Source organism: Schistocerca gregaria, chromosome 4 (genome assembly GCF_023897955.1).
Source record: "Schistocerca gregaria isolate iqSchGreg1 chromosome 4, iqSchGreg1.2, whole genome shotgun sequence".
NCBI lineage: Eukaryota > Metazoa > Arthropoda > Insecta > Orthoptera > Acrididae > Schistocerca > Schistocerca gregaria.
Window position 1 is genome coordinate 674,763,763 of NC_064923.1, and position 17,380 is coordinate 674,781,142.

The window sequence follows — 17,380 nt, forward strand, 5'->3', positions numbered from 1 at the left end:
CATAAGCGTCTCCTAATCAGATTGCGTGTCTATGCAATATCGCCTCAGTCGTGCGACTGAATTAGTGGTTTCCTGTCAAAAACGTTACAGTTCGTAGTAATAAACGGAAAGTCATAGATGTTGACTGAAATTATTGGTATATAGGAGCACCACTTAAATAATTTTACAATTCAGAGGTTTCCTTTACCAGGGTACAGATTAGCTAACTGTTTTTCAAGGAGTCCCTCGCGGGATGGGGGAGTGTCCATGTACATAAAAGACAGTATTCCGTTTGAGCCCATAGGTGTATCATGGCATTGCACTGAACAGATATTTGAATGTTGTGCAGTGACAGTTGAATTTAATGAAAATAAACTCCTAATTTTTGTTGTTTATAGGTCCCCTAACTCTGACTTCAGAGCAGTTTTGCTCAAGCTAGAGAGGGTCCTTGATTCACTTTATAGGAAGTACCAGAAATTATTTATGTGTGGTGACTTCAATATTATATTTCTATATGATGGTACAAGAAAAAGGATGTTGGTAGATCTCCTAAATTGATATGATCTGATGCAGGGTTACCACCAGGATTGATGGTCACGAAGTAGATGAAGGTAAGGAATTCTGCTACCTAGGCAGCAAAATAAGCAATGGCGGACAGAGCAAGGAGGACATCAAAAGCAGACTAGACTGGCAACAAGGGAATTCCTGGACAAGAGAAGTCTGTTGGTATCGAACATAGGCCTTAATTTGAGGACGAAACTTATGAGTATGTACGTTTGAGCACGCCGTTATACGGCAGTGAAACATGGACTGTAAGAACACCGAAACAGAAGAGAATCGAAGCATTTGAGATGTAGTACTACAGACGAATGTTGAAAATTAGGTGGACTGGATATGTAAGGTATGAGGAGGTTCTGCGCAGAATCGGAAAGGAAAGGAATAAGTGGAAAATACTGATAAGGACAAGGGACAGGATGAAAGGACATCTGTTAAGACATACGGGAATGACTTCCTTGGTACTAGGGGTAGCTGTAGAGGGCAAGAACTGTAGAGGAAGACAGAGATTAGAATACATCCAGCAAATAATTGGGAACGTAGGTTGCAGGTGCCAGTCCGAGATGAAGAGATTGGGACAAGAGAGAAATTCTTGGCGGGCCCCATCAAACCACACAGAAGACTGATGAGTCAAAAAGAAAAATGTTAGTTGCTAACCTAAATCTGGTTTTGCTTCAATAAAACTAAAAAAAAGAGACGAAGACTGATTGCTGTCCTGTATCATTTTGAGAGAAAATATTAGACAACATGCAGGATAGGCACAAGTAACAGTAAATTTTCATTTCTTGTTGTCTCCCCTCTTTCCGTATAGCATCTATTTTGAAACCTTACAGGATTTCATGCCATACTACTGTCATTCCTACAGACTTCAGAAAAAAATCTGTAAATAAAACTGAGGTTGTCTCACATGAAAAATAACATCGAAAGAGGACTCTTACGCGAACAATATTGAAGCTCGTTTTAATCTACCAACTGAATACTCCAAAAAAGTATAGCTGTGAAAAGCTTCCGATCTCAGTGATCGTTTATATAGAAACTTTGTGTACACTGAATTGTATTAATAACTTCAGATTTGTGTGACATAATTAAGCAACAAACGTACCTTCGCTTCGCTTGTAGCAGGTGTATGTAGTTGTAAATAAACCAAATATTGGAAGTAAGTGTGGCTTAGCAATGTGATCGCGCAATGAGAAGTTCATTGTTCTGTATTTGCTGCGCAGACTGGGTCTCCCTTTTACCGAATTATTGGAAACAGAATTCCAGTGATGAAGCTAATCGTTTGACAAAAAAGCGCATTCACTTTCGGTAGCGAGGCTCAGTCCACAACATGAAGCAAGCGGCCCCAGCGCTTTTAACTGCCATTGTGTTGTGTTTAGCTATCGCGGGACAATGCCGCTCAAGTTCTCTGTTATTCGATTATACTCTGGAAGTCGGGCGGCTGTAATGGATCCCCTCTGAATCGCCTCTCGGACGCTGAACTACAAAAATAACTCTCCGTCCAACTTACCCTCTGTTTTTTGTTAAAGACATTCTACAGCTTGTTCGGAACTAAATTAGCGATTCTACGGACTTTCTAACGATTTCAGATTCTATAGAACCACGAACACGCACCTTCAGTTCCTTTAAAAATTGAACTGCCATACAAAAGTCTGTTCCTAACGTCTGGTTACTTCACAGATGAGTTAGTGTGTTAAACATTTTGCTTCAATCATGTAAAATTTTCACAGCTAAAGAAGCCAAATCCTAATTATGTTCCTCTTCTTAGTTTCCAAATATGCACCCATAGATAAATGAAAGCCAAAATCAAATATTTAAAGAATAGCTCGTTTTCCAAGCATCTCAGAGTTTATAACGTCGTAATGTAATTTTGCAAGTATAGTCTGTGGTATATGCGTACACTGCCTGCAAAATACGTCACGAATAAAGTTAATAGTAAAGGACTGATAAATTAAAACGTCATGCCTGATGCTGAAATTTTGTTGCGTGAACAGCTAAAACGTAGTAGATTATAAAGTTTTACAGTGGGAATAGCGAGAACGTAGTAAGCTACAAACTGTTTTTACTTTAATTACTTTCTGAGCAGTGTTAGAAATAAAAATCCTCTAATTTGCTCGCCATGAGTTACACCACCTCAGTACATACGTACAGTTGCTGCCTTTAACACCTGACATACTATATTAAACCTTTAATGCTCTTTTGGTAAGTAGAATACGACAGCTAATTAAATTTTTAAAATCTATAATTAATTATATGAAATATTGAAAAGCTGTATTTAGTTTCCCCTGGAAGCCGTTAGATAGGCTACCTACAACTGGGATCTTTCAGATTCTTTTAGATTTCAGTAATATAGATCACATTAGCTTGCCATTAATACGAGGAGAAAAATTTAAACGAATATACCGACTGAACTGAACGGCTTGTGCAGTCTGGCTGGCATCCAGACGATATGACTGCTGAAGTACACATCTTGTTAAATTTTATCTCCGTGACCCTGTCCTCCTGATTTGTGGAATTTGTGTTTCGACATGATTTTGTACACGTGTTCTTCGACACTTCTCTGGACCAACCAAAAATTTGCTAAATACACGTTCCAAAACAGATAGTAACAATTTTTACTTTTATCCTTTAGTGACGAACAGGAGTTCATGGAAATCGACATTAGTTGAACGACTTACATTGCACTTCCACAGTCGCCACAAAGTCATGCCTTTTTCGTTTTATAAATTCGGAGTAGGTATTAAAATTCATGGAGAAGAAATAAAAAGTTTGAGGTTCGCCGGTGACATTGTAATTCTGTCAGAGACAGCAAAAGACTTGGAAGAGCAGTTGAACGGAATGGACAGTGTCTTGAAAGAAGGGTATAAGATGAACATCAACAAAAGCAAAACGAGGATAATGGAATGTAATCAAATGAAATCGGGTGATGCTGAGGGAATTAGGTTAGGAAATGAGACACTTAAAGTAGTAAAGGAGTTTTGCTATTTGGGGAGCAAAATAACTGATGATGGTCGAAGTAGAGAGGATATAAAATGTAGACTGGCAATGACGAGCAAACCGTTTCTGAAAAAGAGAAATTTGTTAACATCGAGTATAGATTTAAGTGTCAGGAAGTCGTTTTTGAAAGTATTTGTATGGAGTGTAGCCACGTATGGAATTGAAATATGGACGATAACTAGTTTGGACAAGAAGAGAATAGAAGCTTTGGAAATGTGGTTCTACAGAAGAATACTGATGATTAGATGGGTAGATCACATAAATAATGAAAAGGTATTGAATAGAATTGAGGAGAAGACAAATTTGTGGCACAACTTGACTAGAAGAAGGGATAGGTTGGTAGGACATGTTCTGAGGCATCAAGGGATCACAAATTTAGCATTGGAGGGAAGCGTGGAGGGTAAAAATCGTAGAGGGAGACCAAGAGATGAATACACCAAGCAGATTCAGAAGGATGTAGGCTGCAGTAGGTACTGGGAGATGAAGAAGCTTGTACAAGATAGAGTAGCATGGAGAGCTGCATCAAACCAGTCTCAGGACTGAAGACCACAACAACAACAACAACAACAAGTCGCTCTGAGCTTTCTCATTTCTATTTAAGAAACAATCACATCAGAAATCGCACTAAAACAGCTATAGAAAATAGTTTTCACGCTTCATAACGCAACACAGTTTAAGAAACCAACAATTCTAAGGTGAACAATTTAAGAACGGAACTAAGCCTGACAAGTATGAGAAAGTTTCAGTGGCATTTTGTGACACAAATATAGGAGACGTATGTATCAAAGTAAAACTGGCAGTCAGAATTGTAATAGTTAGGCATTAATGGATGAAGTGGAAATGAAACGTTCAAATATTACACGCGCTCCAGAATATATATTCGTCTATACCTCCACAACCAATAAACATTTTGCGTTGAAATCTTCACGTATTTTAAGCTAAAGGAACGAATATTTGTTTGGGACATGTTTTGGAAATTGCATTTTTTGAGCCCGCATAACTGTATCTAACCCTTAAAACACGATATAATTACTAATAAAGCATGCAGGAACTAACGACTAATCATAAAAACTTCTGCAGACTCTTTTTAAAATGATAGCCAAGTTCATAATTTGAAACCCAGTTGTGGACGACTTTTTTGGAATTTTTTCCACGTGCAAATCTCAATCGCACAATACAGCTCCTAAAACAACTTTGGGGCACCTCTGACATATTCCCGCCGAATAAAATTATTTTCCTGGAAAAATGGAAATCATCAGTCTGGTATGATACGGCTCTCCACGATTCCCATTCGTGTGAGAGTTTTTTTTTTTTTATATATGATAACATAATACAACGTAATGGATACCGTTAGAGATGATAAAAGTGCTTAATAAAATTGTCACCGACGATGAAGGTCGGTGACGTTGTTGATGCTTAAGGGAGAGCCACACCATCTCCATGTTGCCCATTTACTATTTATCTTGAGCCTTTTGTCTGTGTTTGCTTTTAAATATATAATTACTGAAATTTGGCTCAGCCTTGAGCCAAGACAAAGGAGAATTTGTGCTTGCTGAAGGCAGAACTATATTTCCAAAGGTAGAAATGACCAATTACTATTCTGCTGTTTCTCGAAAATTGAACGTACTGCTGGCCAGCGTGAACTAAACGTTCTCAACAGATACGACTACAAATTATTAAAGAAGTTATCTACACACGTGCTCCGATGCTGTGAATACAAAGACATATTGATCCGTAAACTGCTTCAATAAATGACTATTTCGAACACCACGTTGCAGTTCAAACACCGATTAATCTACCGAGGATATTTTACAGGTCTCTAGACAAAATACTCTTAGAAGCAACTGAGGTGTTGCACGTCCTCACAGGTCTTCCCTATAAGGCCAAAGCCCTCATGCCGGAGCTTGCTTCGTGGTTGATTCACCCCACCAATAGCAGCGACTCAGTTGCCGTCTGTACTAAATCTGAAAACTTCATCACGCTACCAATGCAATGAACTTCGCTGAGGTGACAAGACTCATGGTATAGCGTTGTGCACATACATAGCTGGTGGCAGTACTGCGTGCTCAAGGGATGAAAGGGCAGTGAACTGGTGGAGCTGTCATTTCTACTCAGGTGACTCGCGTGAAAAGGTTTCCAACGTGGCTATGGCAGGGCGAAGGGAAGTAACAGGTTTTGAACATGGAGTAGTAGTTGGAGCTAGACGCATGGGATATTCCATTTATGAAATAGTTAGGAAATTCAGTATTCCGAGTGTGCCGTGAACACCACATTTCAGGCATTACCTTTCACCGCAGTGGCGACGGCCTTCACTAAACGACCGAGACCAGTGGAGTTTGTGTAGAGATGCCAGTGCTAATAGACAAGCAACACTGCATGAAATAACCGCAGAAAGCAAAACGGACGTACGGCGCACGTACCAGTCAGGCCAAAGTCGCGAAATTGGTTTTAATCGGCTATGGCAGCAGACGACCGACATGAGTGCCTTTGATAACAGCACGAAGTCACCTGCAGCGCCTCTCCTGGGCTCGTGACCGTATCGGTTACACCCTAGATTACTGGAAAACTGTGATCTGGTCAGATGAGTCCAGATTTCAGTTGATACCAGCTGATGGTGGTTTTCGAGTGCCTAGCAGACCTACGAAGCTATGGACCCAAGTTGTCAACAAGGCACTGTGCACGCTGATGCTGGCTCCACAATGATGTGGGCTGTGTTCACATGGAATAGACTGCGTCATCTGGATGTTCAGCTACGTGGAGCCCAGTTGCCGCTGTCCATGGACGTTATGTTCCCAAACAACGACGGCTTTTTTTATGGATGACAAATCGATATGTCACCAGGCTACAGCTGTTCGAGATTAATTTTAACAACATTCTGGGCAGTTCGTCCGGATGATTCGGTCACCCACATCGCCAGACATGAATCTCATCGCACATTTATGGGTCATAGTCGAGATACCAGTTCGTGCACAAAAGCCTGCACCAGCAACACTTTCGCTATTATGGGCGGCTGTAGTGGACTTATAATGACTTGTTGAGTGATGCCACTACGCCGGGAAAAAGCAGATCCGACACGATATTAGGAGGTTCAGATGGTTCAAATGGCTCTGAGCACTATGGGACTGAACTGCTGTGGTCATTAGTCCCCTAGAACTTAGAACTACTTAAACCTAACTAACCTAAGGACATTACACACATCCATGCCCGAGGCAGGATTCGAACCTGCGACCGTAGCAGTCGCATGGTTCCGGACTGCGCGCCTGGAACCGCTAGACCACTGCGGCCGGCTATTAGGAGGTATCCCATGACTTATATCAGCTCCGTGTATAGCCACTTGTGACCGGACGCGCGCTGTCTGTCTGCCTGTCAAACCTGAACGATATAACGACACCTCCCATAACCTCCGAGTAGCAATTACAGCCATCGTCCGCAGTGATGTCCCCGAACATCAACTCCAAGCCGATACTAGTGGCCTAGTCAAGGACATAAAAAGAATACGACCGCTTTACTTGAAACTGCAACTGAGAGCCTGTCAGTACGAGGTGCATTCAAGTTCTAAGGCCTCCGATTTTTTTTTCTTCTCCAGACTGGAAAGAGATAGAAACGTGCACATTGTTTTAAAATGAGGCCTCGTTCATTGTCAATACGCCCCAGAGATGGCAGCACCGTACGGCAGATGGAATTTTACCGCCAGCGGCGAGAATGAGAACCGTTTTAAATACTTAAAATGGCGACGTTTTCCTTACTTGAACAGCGTGCAATCATTCGTTTTCTGAAACCAATTGAAATTCATCGACAGTTGAAGAAGGCATGTGGTGATGGAGTTATGAATGTGTCGTAAGTGCGTTCGTGGCTGCGACAGTTTAATGAAGGCAGAACATCGTGTGACAACAAAACGAAACAACCTTGGGCTCGCATAAACCGGTCTGACGACATGATCGAGAAAGTGGCGAAAATTATTTTGGTGGATCGCCGAATGACTGTTGAACAGATCACCTCCAGAGTTGGGTTCTGTGCACACAATCCTGCATGAAGATCTGAAAATGCGAAAAGTGTCATCCAGGTGGGTGCCACGAATGCTGACGGACGACCACATGGCTGCCCGTGTGGCATGTTGCCAAGCAATGTTGACGCACAACGACAGCATGAATGGGACTTTCTTTTCGTCGGGTGTGACAGTGGCTGAGACGTGGATGCCATTTTTCAATCCAGAAACAAAGCGCCAGTCAGTTCAGTGGAAGCACACAGATTCACCGCCACCAAAAAAATTTCGGGTAACCTCCAGTGCTGAAAAAATGATGGTGTCCATGTTCTGGGACAGCGAGGGCGTAATCCTTACCCATTGCGTTCCAAAGGGCACTACGGTAACAGATGCATCCTACGAAAATGTTTTGAAGAACAAATTCCTTCCTGCACTGCAACAAAAACGTCCGGGAAGAGCTGCACGTGTGCTGTTTCACCAAGACAACGCACCCGCACATCGAGCTAACGTTACGCAACAGTTTATCCGTGATAACAACTTTGAAGTGATTCCTCATGTTCCCCACTCACCTGACCTGGCTCCTAGTGACATTTGGCATTTTCCAACAATGAAAGACACTCTCCGTGTCCGCACATTCACCACCCGTGCTGCTATTGCCTCAGCGATTTTCCAGTGGTCCAAACAGACTCCTAAAGAAGGCTTCACCGCTGCCATGGAATCATGGCGTCAGCGTTGCAAAAAATGTGTAGGTCTGCAGGGCGATTACGTCGAGAAGTAACGCCAGTTTCATCGATTTCGTGTGAGTAGTTAATTAGAAAAAAAAATTGGAGGCCTTAGAACTTGAATGCACATCGTATTATCAATATAGCTTCTTAACGCGCCATATTTCTCACACTTTGCTCATTTGCTCTCGTTCTGCTGTCTTTTGGCAATTAAATTTCGTAAATTGATACGAAATCGCTTCTGAAGCCATATAATACACTCCTGGAAATTGAAATAAGAACACCGTGAGTTCATTGTCCCAGGAAGGGGAAACTTTATTGACACATTCCTGGGGTCAGATACATCACATGATCACACTGACAGAACCACAGGCACATAGACACAGGCAACAGAGCATGCACAATGTCGGCACTAGTACAGTGTATATCCACCTTTCGCAGCAGTGCAGGCAGCTATTCTCCCATGGAGACGATCGTGGAGATGCTGGATGTAGTCCTGTAGAACGGCTTGCCATGCCATTTCCACCTGGCGCCTCAGTTGGACCAGCGTTCGTGCTGGACGTGCAGACCGCGTGAGACGACGCTCCATCCAGTCCCAAACATGCTCAATGGGGGACAGATCCGGAGATCTTGCTGACCATGGTAGTTGACTTACACCTTCTAGAGCACGTTGGGTGGCACAGGATACATGCGGACGTGCATTGTCCTCTTGGAACAGCAAGTTCCCTTGCCGGTCTAGGAATGGTAGAACGATGGGTTCGATGACGGTTTGGATGTACCGTTCACTATTCAGTGTCCCCTCGACGATCACCAGAGGTGTACGGCCAGTGTAGGAGATCGCTCCCCACACCATGATGCCGGGTGTTGGCCCTGTGTGCCTCGGTCGTATGCAGTCCTGATTGTGGCGCTCACCTGCACGGCACCAAACACGCATACGATCATCATTGGCACCAAAGCAGAAGCGACTCTCATCGCTGAAGACGACACGTCTCCATTCGTCCCTCCATTCACGCCTGTCGCGACACCACTGGAGGCGGGCTGCACGATGTTGGGGCGTGAGCGGAAGACGGCCTAACGGTGTGCGGGACCGTAGCCCAGCTTCATGCAGACGGTTGCGAATGGTCCTCGCCGATACCCCAGGAGCAACAGTGTCCCTAATTTGCTGGAAAGTGGCGGTGCGGTCCCCTACGGCACTGCGTAGTATCCTACGGTCTTGGCGTGCATCCGTGCGTCGCTGCGGTCCGGTCCCAGGTCGTCGGGCACGTGCACCTTCCGCCGACCACTGGCGACAACATCGGTGTACTGTGGAGACCTCACGCCCCACGTGTTGAGCAATTCGGCGGTACGTCCACCCGGCCTCCCGCATGCCCAATATACGCCCTCGCTCAAAGTCCGTCAACTGCACATACGGTTCACGTCCACGCTGTCGCGACATGCTACCAGTGTTAAAGACTGCGATGGAGCTCCGTATGCCACAGCAAACTGGCTGACACTGACGGCGGCGGTGCACAAATGCTGCGCAGCTAGCGCCATTCGACGGCCAACACCGCGGTTCCTGGTGTGTCCGCTGTGCCGTGCGTGTGATCATTGCTTGTACAGCCCTCTCGCAGTGTCTGGAGCAAGTATGGTGGGTCTGACACACCGGTGTCAATGTGTTCTTTTTTCCATTTCCAGGAGTGTATTTGTCTTATCCATTTACACTCGTTAGTCTGGGGCACTAGCCAAGTGGTGGTATAGAAGATAGAACGGCGATCGATGCATTTCGTCGTGAGCTCGTTTATTAAGCGTCATACTAAGGAAGTGGCAGATACACAAGATAAGTATTGTACAAAAAATTGGCTCTAAGCACTATGTCACTTAACATCTGAGGTCATCAGTCCCCTACACTTAGAACTACTTAGACCTAAATAACCTAAGGACATCACACACATCCATGCTCGAGGCAGGATTCGAACCTGTGACCGTAGAAGCAGCGCGGTTGCGGACTGAAGTGCCTAGAACCGCTGTGCTACAGCGGCCGGCACGTGTTGTACATCACAGAGCGTTTTGCTGTTAAAACTCCGAGAGGTAACACCACAAGAAGAGTAAAGCAAAAAGTTGCTTCCTCCTTTCCTCAGTCAATCGAATCGATTTGCAAAGTTTAAATTGTAGCCGGCTCTCGTGTTTGTGAAGATATGGGTTTGTGAAATACGATTGATTCGGTAATTTTGAAACGATCGTCTGTCGCGTGCTTTGTTTGCGCGCGCTGTAATAACTTACTGAATCCACACATATACAACAAATATACTCACACACGCACGCATGGACGCATAGTCACACACGCTTGCCTGTGCGCACATGCATATATACATTCACCTGTTAGCCATGGTCATGAGCCGCCTTTAATGTGGTTCCCAGCTGCTCTTCCACAGACGCGTAACACAGTCCTTGCGGCCTGGCACGTTGTTTACTGATTAGCCCTTGTGCCAGCCCCAGAGCTCTATAGCAACACATCATGTTTCTGTCAGCTTTCAGTAAAGGGCTGTCATCCAACACATAGAAGTTTATTAAACTATATTACACTGTATGTTAAAGTTACAGCACCTCTGTCGTCGAAACAAATCGCCCTTGTTCGCTGTGGAGTAAGTGGTCCATAAAAACTTGATTTCTATGTCAGATGTAGTCAGTGGAGCGGAAGATGGGACGCTGGAGGCGGTCCTCCGCTGTGAGAAAGGAGTACCTGGTTTCTAGATGCGTCTCTCCCTGAGGTCAGAGTCGCCCAGTCTAATTTTTGCTTGAAGATACTGTGCCACGTATGTGCTTGGATGTATAAAGTAACATTCATCCTGTTTCACGTATCATTCCATAGGGATTAAGTAGTATTTATAAATAGAAGATTTATGGACCCTTATTTATTTGGTGTGAGACGATACAACACGTGATCTAAAACTAACTTTTATCGAACCCAAGAAAAAAAGTTGAATACCCTGGAAAGAAGTTTTTGGTTCTGTAGTGAGCAAAGTTTTTTTTCAGTCAAGTGGTTCCTATATCGCTAGAAAGCAAAACAAAATATAGGTTGGTTCTGACAAACAAGATATCAGCAACCAGCCAGTTTTTATAATGTTATTTATTTACATACAGTAAATAGTGCCGCTATGAGTTTCGAACCGACAGCTTAATCATCAGATGGTTTGTTCACGTTAAGATACATTGTTGTTGTAGTTTACATTAATTTTCTCTTTTTATTCCCCCGTATGATAGAAATTCCTTGGGATGGTGGTGACCTGAAACCAAAACATGATGTGAGAAACTGTCTATTTAAACATAATTGTGCCTCATAATGATTTCAAACGATGTAAACAATTTATTAAAATGAATATGTTTGTAAGTTCACAGTCTGCTGAGCGAATAGTTTACGATGATGACACCAGGTATCGTGCACCAAATACCAGTCTTGAGATTAAGCAAGGGCTACTCAAATACTGATAGTCATTTTCTGATAAATAATGGTGCTTGTTGTTTGAGTTCACTTATATTGACAAACTGAACCAGAGTTCATCTGAAGAAATGAATACCTGAAGAGCCGGAAGTTCTGTTTCCACTTCTTTTAAAAACCACTGTCAGTACTTAACACGCTAAAGTTCAACTGGACGCTTTAACTCATGCGCAACAGTAAATTTTTATGGACGCAGATGCCTGTACTTTTTGAAAATGTTTCGACACGACGATCTCTTTAACTCTCGCTTGCGCCCGCGCGCCACACACACACACACACACACACACACACACACACAGAGGTGAGATTTTGTCGGCCTGTATACAAGGCTTTCCTTCAATCGAATAATTTTTTCTGGTGTTCCAACTCTCCTCGGATAGCAATTGTTTCTTTTTTTCTTTTTTTTTTTTTTTCGCTACAGAATCCTTTTCGCGCCTGTTAGCCACTAAGCTTCGCATTTCACACTTTGCTTTCCAAAAGCACTTAAAGTGTTAAATTTGTGTGAAACCAGTTACACGCACTTTTTTCACTAATTATGCTTCACATAACACTCAAAAACGAACACTTGCTGTTTTATCGTGAGCATCTTTTTGTGTTATATTCAACTGGCCACCAAACACCTCTACAAGTCTCCCTCACTCAAACGTGACGAAGATTCTAATGGGCAGACAATTTATAGCAAGCTATTTTCTCATCGAAACGACGGCTTCTTTCATTTTCTGTTGTGGGCAGTTCCGCGGTAGCCTTGTAATTACATAAATACGAATATTTTTTGAACCATTTTAATTTTCCCATATCACATACTGTCATAATCTGTTACTGCACCCGTAGCAAATCTTCTTATGTCAATGTCCGTCTCCTGGTCACTTTTATTGTCACTATTTTCCGGTCAAAACTGTATCACCAAATTTTCTGCTTCTTACTGCATTAAATATTCACGCCTATAATTTTTATTATCACTATTATTAAAACATGGAGTTCGTTTATCCCAAACTTTCACTCGTTACTTACCTGTTTATGCAGTTTGAGGTCAATTTCCTTCAAGTTATCAAGATTGTTAACATTTACCGATAACTATTGACTATTTATGTTCCAGGTCACACATAGTATTAGATCCCAGTGGAAGCAAAATAACTGTACAATGGGACACCTTATTTTATTCGAATAACTGGAGTAAATATTTACATTCGACAGACACACATCAAATTAAAATTTTCGAAAAGTTGCATCTAGAGAGTTAAACCTTTTTCCTTGTACTATTTTCGAGTGGTCCTTAATCAGTGTGCTTAAGTCCCATGGCTATATTTATTTCCATTAACAATTTCTGGTAGGTCATTGCTAGGACAATTGTTCCACTTGTTTACAGCAATTAACAACATTGTAAATAATCATTGTGCGCAGAGATCCTATCACTTCCGGCGATTTCTTTGTCAGTGTCTAATAATCTCCTAAAATTATTTGGTAATCAATGTGCACTTCACGCGGATAACACCTGGCGTTGCTCGCATCAGGGATCAGTCGCATGCCACGACACGCAGAAACAAATGGAATACGTTAAACCATTTAACCATAAACATCTTGATAGATCGCGACTAAATGGGTACTCCAGTGGATGCTTGTGGATATGGGAACTGTGTTAAATTTGTGTTCACGGAAAATCGTCGACATTCTTTTCCATATGGTCTGAAGATCTCGCGGAACCTAGGAAATTTTTCGATATCATTATCCATTACCGAGATCCAGAGGATCAAAGTTACTTACGCTCGTAAAATATGCACGTAATGTGCGGCCTGAGGGGTATATGTAGTAAACACGTGACAAGAGTTCTGTGGTTATTTCTAGAGTTACCAAACTAAGTTTTAAGCCGCCACTTTTCAACCATATAATTCTATGGAGCGCTATCCATCTGCATTGGGCACTACACGAGACTACACAGGCTCTCCTGACCTGCCAATTATTCGATGGCAACATCTGTCGGCATAAGCACTTTTTTTTTGGTTCATCAGTCTTCTGACTGGTTTAATCCGGCCCGCCACGAATTCCTCTCCTGTGCCAACCTCTTCATCTCAGAGTAGCACTTATTTGCTGGATGTATTCTAATCTCTGTATTCCTCTACAGTTCTTGCCCTCTAAAGCGCCCTCTAGTACCACGGAAGTCATTGCCTCATGTCCTAACAGATTTCCTATCATTCCGTCCCTTCTCCTTATCTGTGTTTTCCACATATTCCTTTCCCCTCCGATTCTGCGCAGAGCCTCCTCATTCCTTACCTCGACTGACCACCTAATTTTCAACATTCGTCCGTAGCACCATATCTCAAATGCTTCGATTCTCTTCTGTTCGGGTTTTCCCACAGTCCATGTTTCACTACCATACGATGCTGCCCCCCAGACGCACATTCTCAGAAATTTCTTCTCCATATTGGCTCTCCATTGGCCGGAAATGCCTTTTCTCCAGTGCTAGTCCGCTTTTGATGTCCTGCTTGTTCCGTCCGTGATTGGTTATTATGCTGCCTAGGTATCAGAATTCCTTAACTTCATCTATTTCGTGACCATGAATCCTAATGTTAAGTTTCTCGCTGTTCTCATTTCTCTACTTCTCGTCACTTTCGTCTTTCTTCGATTTACTCTCAATCCATATTCTGTACTCATTATATTGTTCATTCCATTGAGCAAATCATATTATTGAGATCCTTTCACCTTGAATTTTAATTCCACTCCTTAACCTTTCTTTTATTTCCATGTCCGCCCCCGGTAGCTGAGTGATCAGCGCGAAAGAATGCCAATCCTAAGGGCCCGTGTTCGATTCCCGGCTGGGTCGGAGATTTTCTCCGTTCACGCACTGGGTGTTGTGTTGTCCTAATCATCATCATCGTTTCATCCCCATCGACGCGCAAGTCGCCGAAGTGGCGCCAAATCGAAAGACTTGCACCCGGAGAACGGTCTACCCGACGGGAGGCCCTAGTCACACGACTTTTTTTAATTTTCATCATTACTTCTTCAATGTACAGATTGAACAGTACCTTACAAATAATTATTTTAATATAGAAATTCTTTGTATCTGCCAATGAAACACCGCATTTTTGTTATACTTTAGGTGTGCCCTAAAAGTTATGCATTTTTATAGAAAGCAGTGTAAAGCGAATTTGCGTTGGATGGGAGATGATTTTCTGTTAACCTTATATTATGTGTACCTATTTGCTGTTCATATGTGTCAAAGAGTATAAATGTTCAAAGTATATAAATAAACGGTCCAAACATTACTGACCAACACTGTGCATATCATATAAGCAGCACACGGTGCTGTAATGGAGAAAAGAAGGGAACCAGCTGAAAAATACTCTAATCGGAGCAGAAAAAAGGTGAATGTACTCCTCTCTCACAGAAAACTAGGGAACCAGTTACATTAATGTTCATTCTGCCTACCATACAGAAAAGTTTGGAATACAAACGTTCTCGCTTTCTTGTGCTGAAAGACAGTAGAAGACACAGCGACGCTGGAAGAGAGAGAAGACTGTGTCTGTAGGAGAGAAAGGGAGGAGTCATGGTGAGAGAGAAAAGGAGGCAGTGAGGTGGATGGAGACAGTAGCAGTGGGAGCCAAAATGAGGGGAGATAGTGACGGTCAGTGAGAGACAGTGGCAATAAAAGAGAAAGAGACATGGCTGGACATATGAGCAGTGGGAGTGAGAGAGGAGACAGTGAAAATTAAAAAGATGGGTGAGGGAGGCCATATATAGACTTTTTCGCGAACGTGAACGCAAAAAAATTAGTCCTCTTTCTCTATTCCCTATACCCACATGTTAAAGTTTTCCAGTCTAGGGGTAAAAATCCCGAGCAAACCATTTGCAAGGACTTACGTAGTGAGGGGATAATGGTGGCTGAAGAGAAAGAAAGCAGACTGTAAGTGAGAAAGAGAGAAAGAAGAAGAATAGTTGGTGGATGAGAGTTACGACTCAGTTTAAATTCTCACAAACACACGCTCTCTTTAACAATAACTTTTCCCCTACACTGTGTCCACGCCACGACCCTCATTTGTACTGAAAATGTAGTTCGTGTGGAGGTTGCAGTTGGACATGTAAGCGTAGAGACAAGGTCGCGAAGTTCAGTCTGATGTGGTTTCCTCATACTAAGTAGTTGTCTAGCTACGTTGTAGGGCGAGGCGTGGAATCATCATCAGGTTACTGTTAGCTGAAATAGATTTGGCTCAGGCAGCATATTAAGTGATATAGTCGGTATTTAAAATGAGATGCCAGTTATTTTATTCGTGGAGTCAACGTTGGTGAAACTAACGAAAGTATAATCGATACAAAAACTGGTGTTGATATTGATAGGCGATCTACAAATCGACACGCAAAATCTTCCACATATGTCATTAATACGCTTTTCATACACTAATGTACGTAGCATGTAACTCCCCTATATTTGTCGCGGATCTGCGTCTTAGAATACTTCTCCACAAACTACGGACCAGATCTGAACTCTGACTGCCTAGCCCACCATTACTCAACTTTGTTGGCTGCCAGCAAACCTTGGACTCTCTAATGGCCAACGTGGATCACTCCTGCGGGGCATCGTTCGTAATAACACGACAATGCGTGAAGTGCCAGAGGTTGTTTATCAGTTTTATTGTATTTTAAATATTGCAGTTGAATGACTATTATTAACACTTCCTAAAGACTACACTGATAGAGAAACTTTACATACATATACAAATTCCTATTGCACGTTTTACTAAACGAATAATAAGTAGCGAGTTTAAGTTATGTCGCACATGCAGCACTGCCCCAACCAATCAGAGTTTAGGATCACTCCGCCGCTGTTACGTCAGATAAGTAGAGGTGTGCACCACACTGTAGTACCATGGGAAATCCACATGTGTTGCGTTTCACGGTCACGTACGTTGATCAATGCATTCCAATAACGTCAGATACCGGTTACAGTGCATAGGAAACTTTCACTTATAATAAAGCATTGTAGCTGCAAGAACAAATAACGTTGCAATGTTTTGATTAAAGTGCCACCCTTTTCAGTACAGAAAAATTCTTTCCTACAGATGAAGGGGATGTAAGTCAATACGTCTTTATTCGTGTCAGTACCTATCTGTTCGAAATTTTGAGACAAATAGGAGTAAGTTGTACAGATTTACTTCAGATTTTTACACGTTACTGTCTTAAAACTTCGATATACGTGGGCTACATTTTTGTAATGTAAATGGTACATAAATGAATAATTAAAACCTATAGGAAAGATCGGGGCACTTTTACGCACGGACACGTTTATGCAGAGCACATTTCTTGGGAGTCATTCTTGTTCTTCATACTCGTAGATCAGTACCGCCATCTACTTAGTGCTCTCACAAACATCACGACAGCAGTTGAGTGAACGTCTTAGCGCGAAAAAGACATTTATGTTTTTGTGCAATATGAGCAAATCTTCTTAAACATCGAACCTCAAGGCCGTGACCGAGCGGTTCTAGGCGATTCAGTCCGGAACCACGCTGCTGCTACGGTCGCAGGTACGAATCCTGCCTCGGGCTTGGGTGTGTGTGACATCCTTAGGTTAGTTAGCCTTAGGTAGTTCTAAGTCTAGGGGACTGATGACCTCAGATGTTAAGTCCCATAGTGCTTAGAGCCATTTGAACCATTTGAATATATTATTCAAGACACAATGCATGG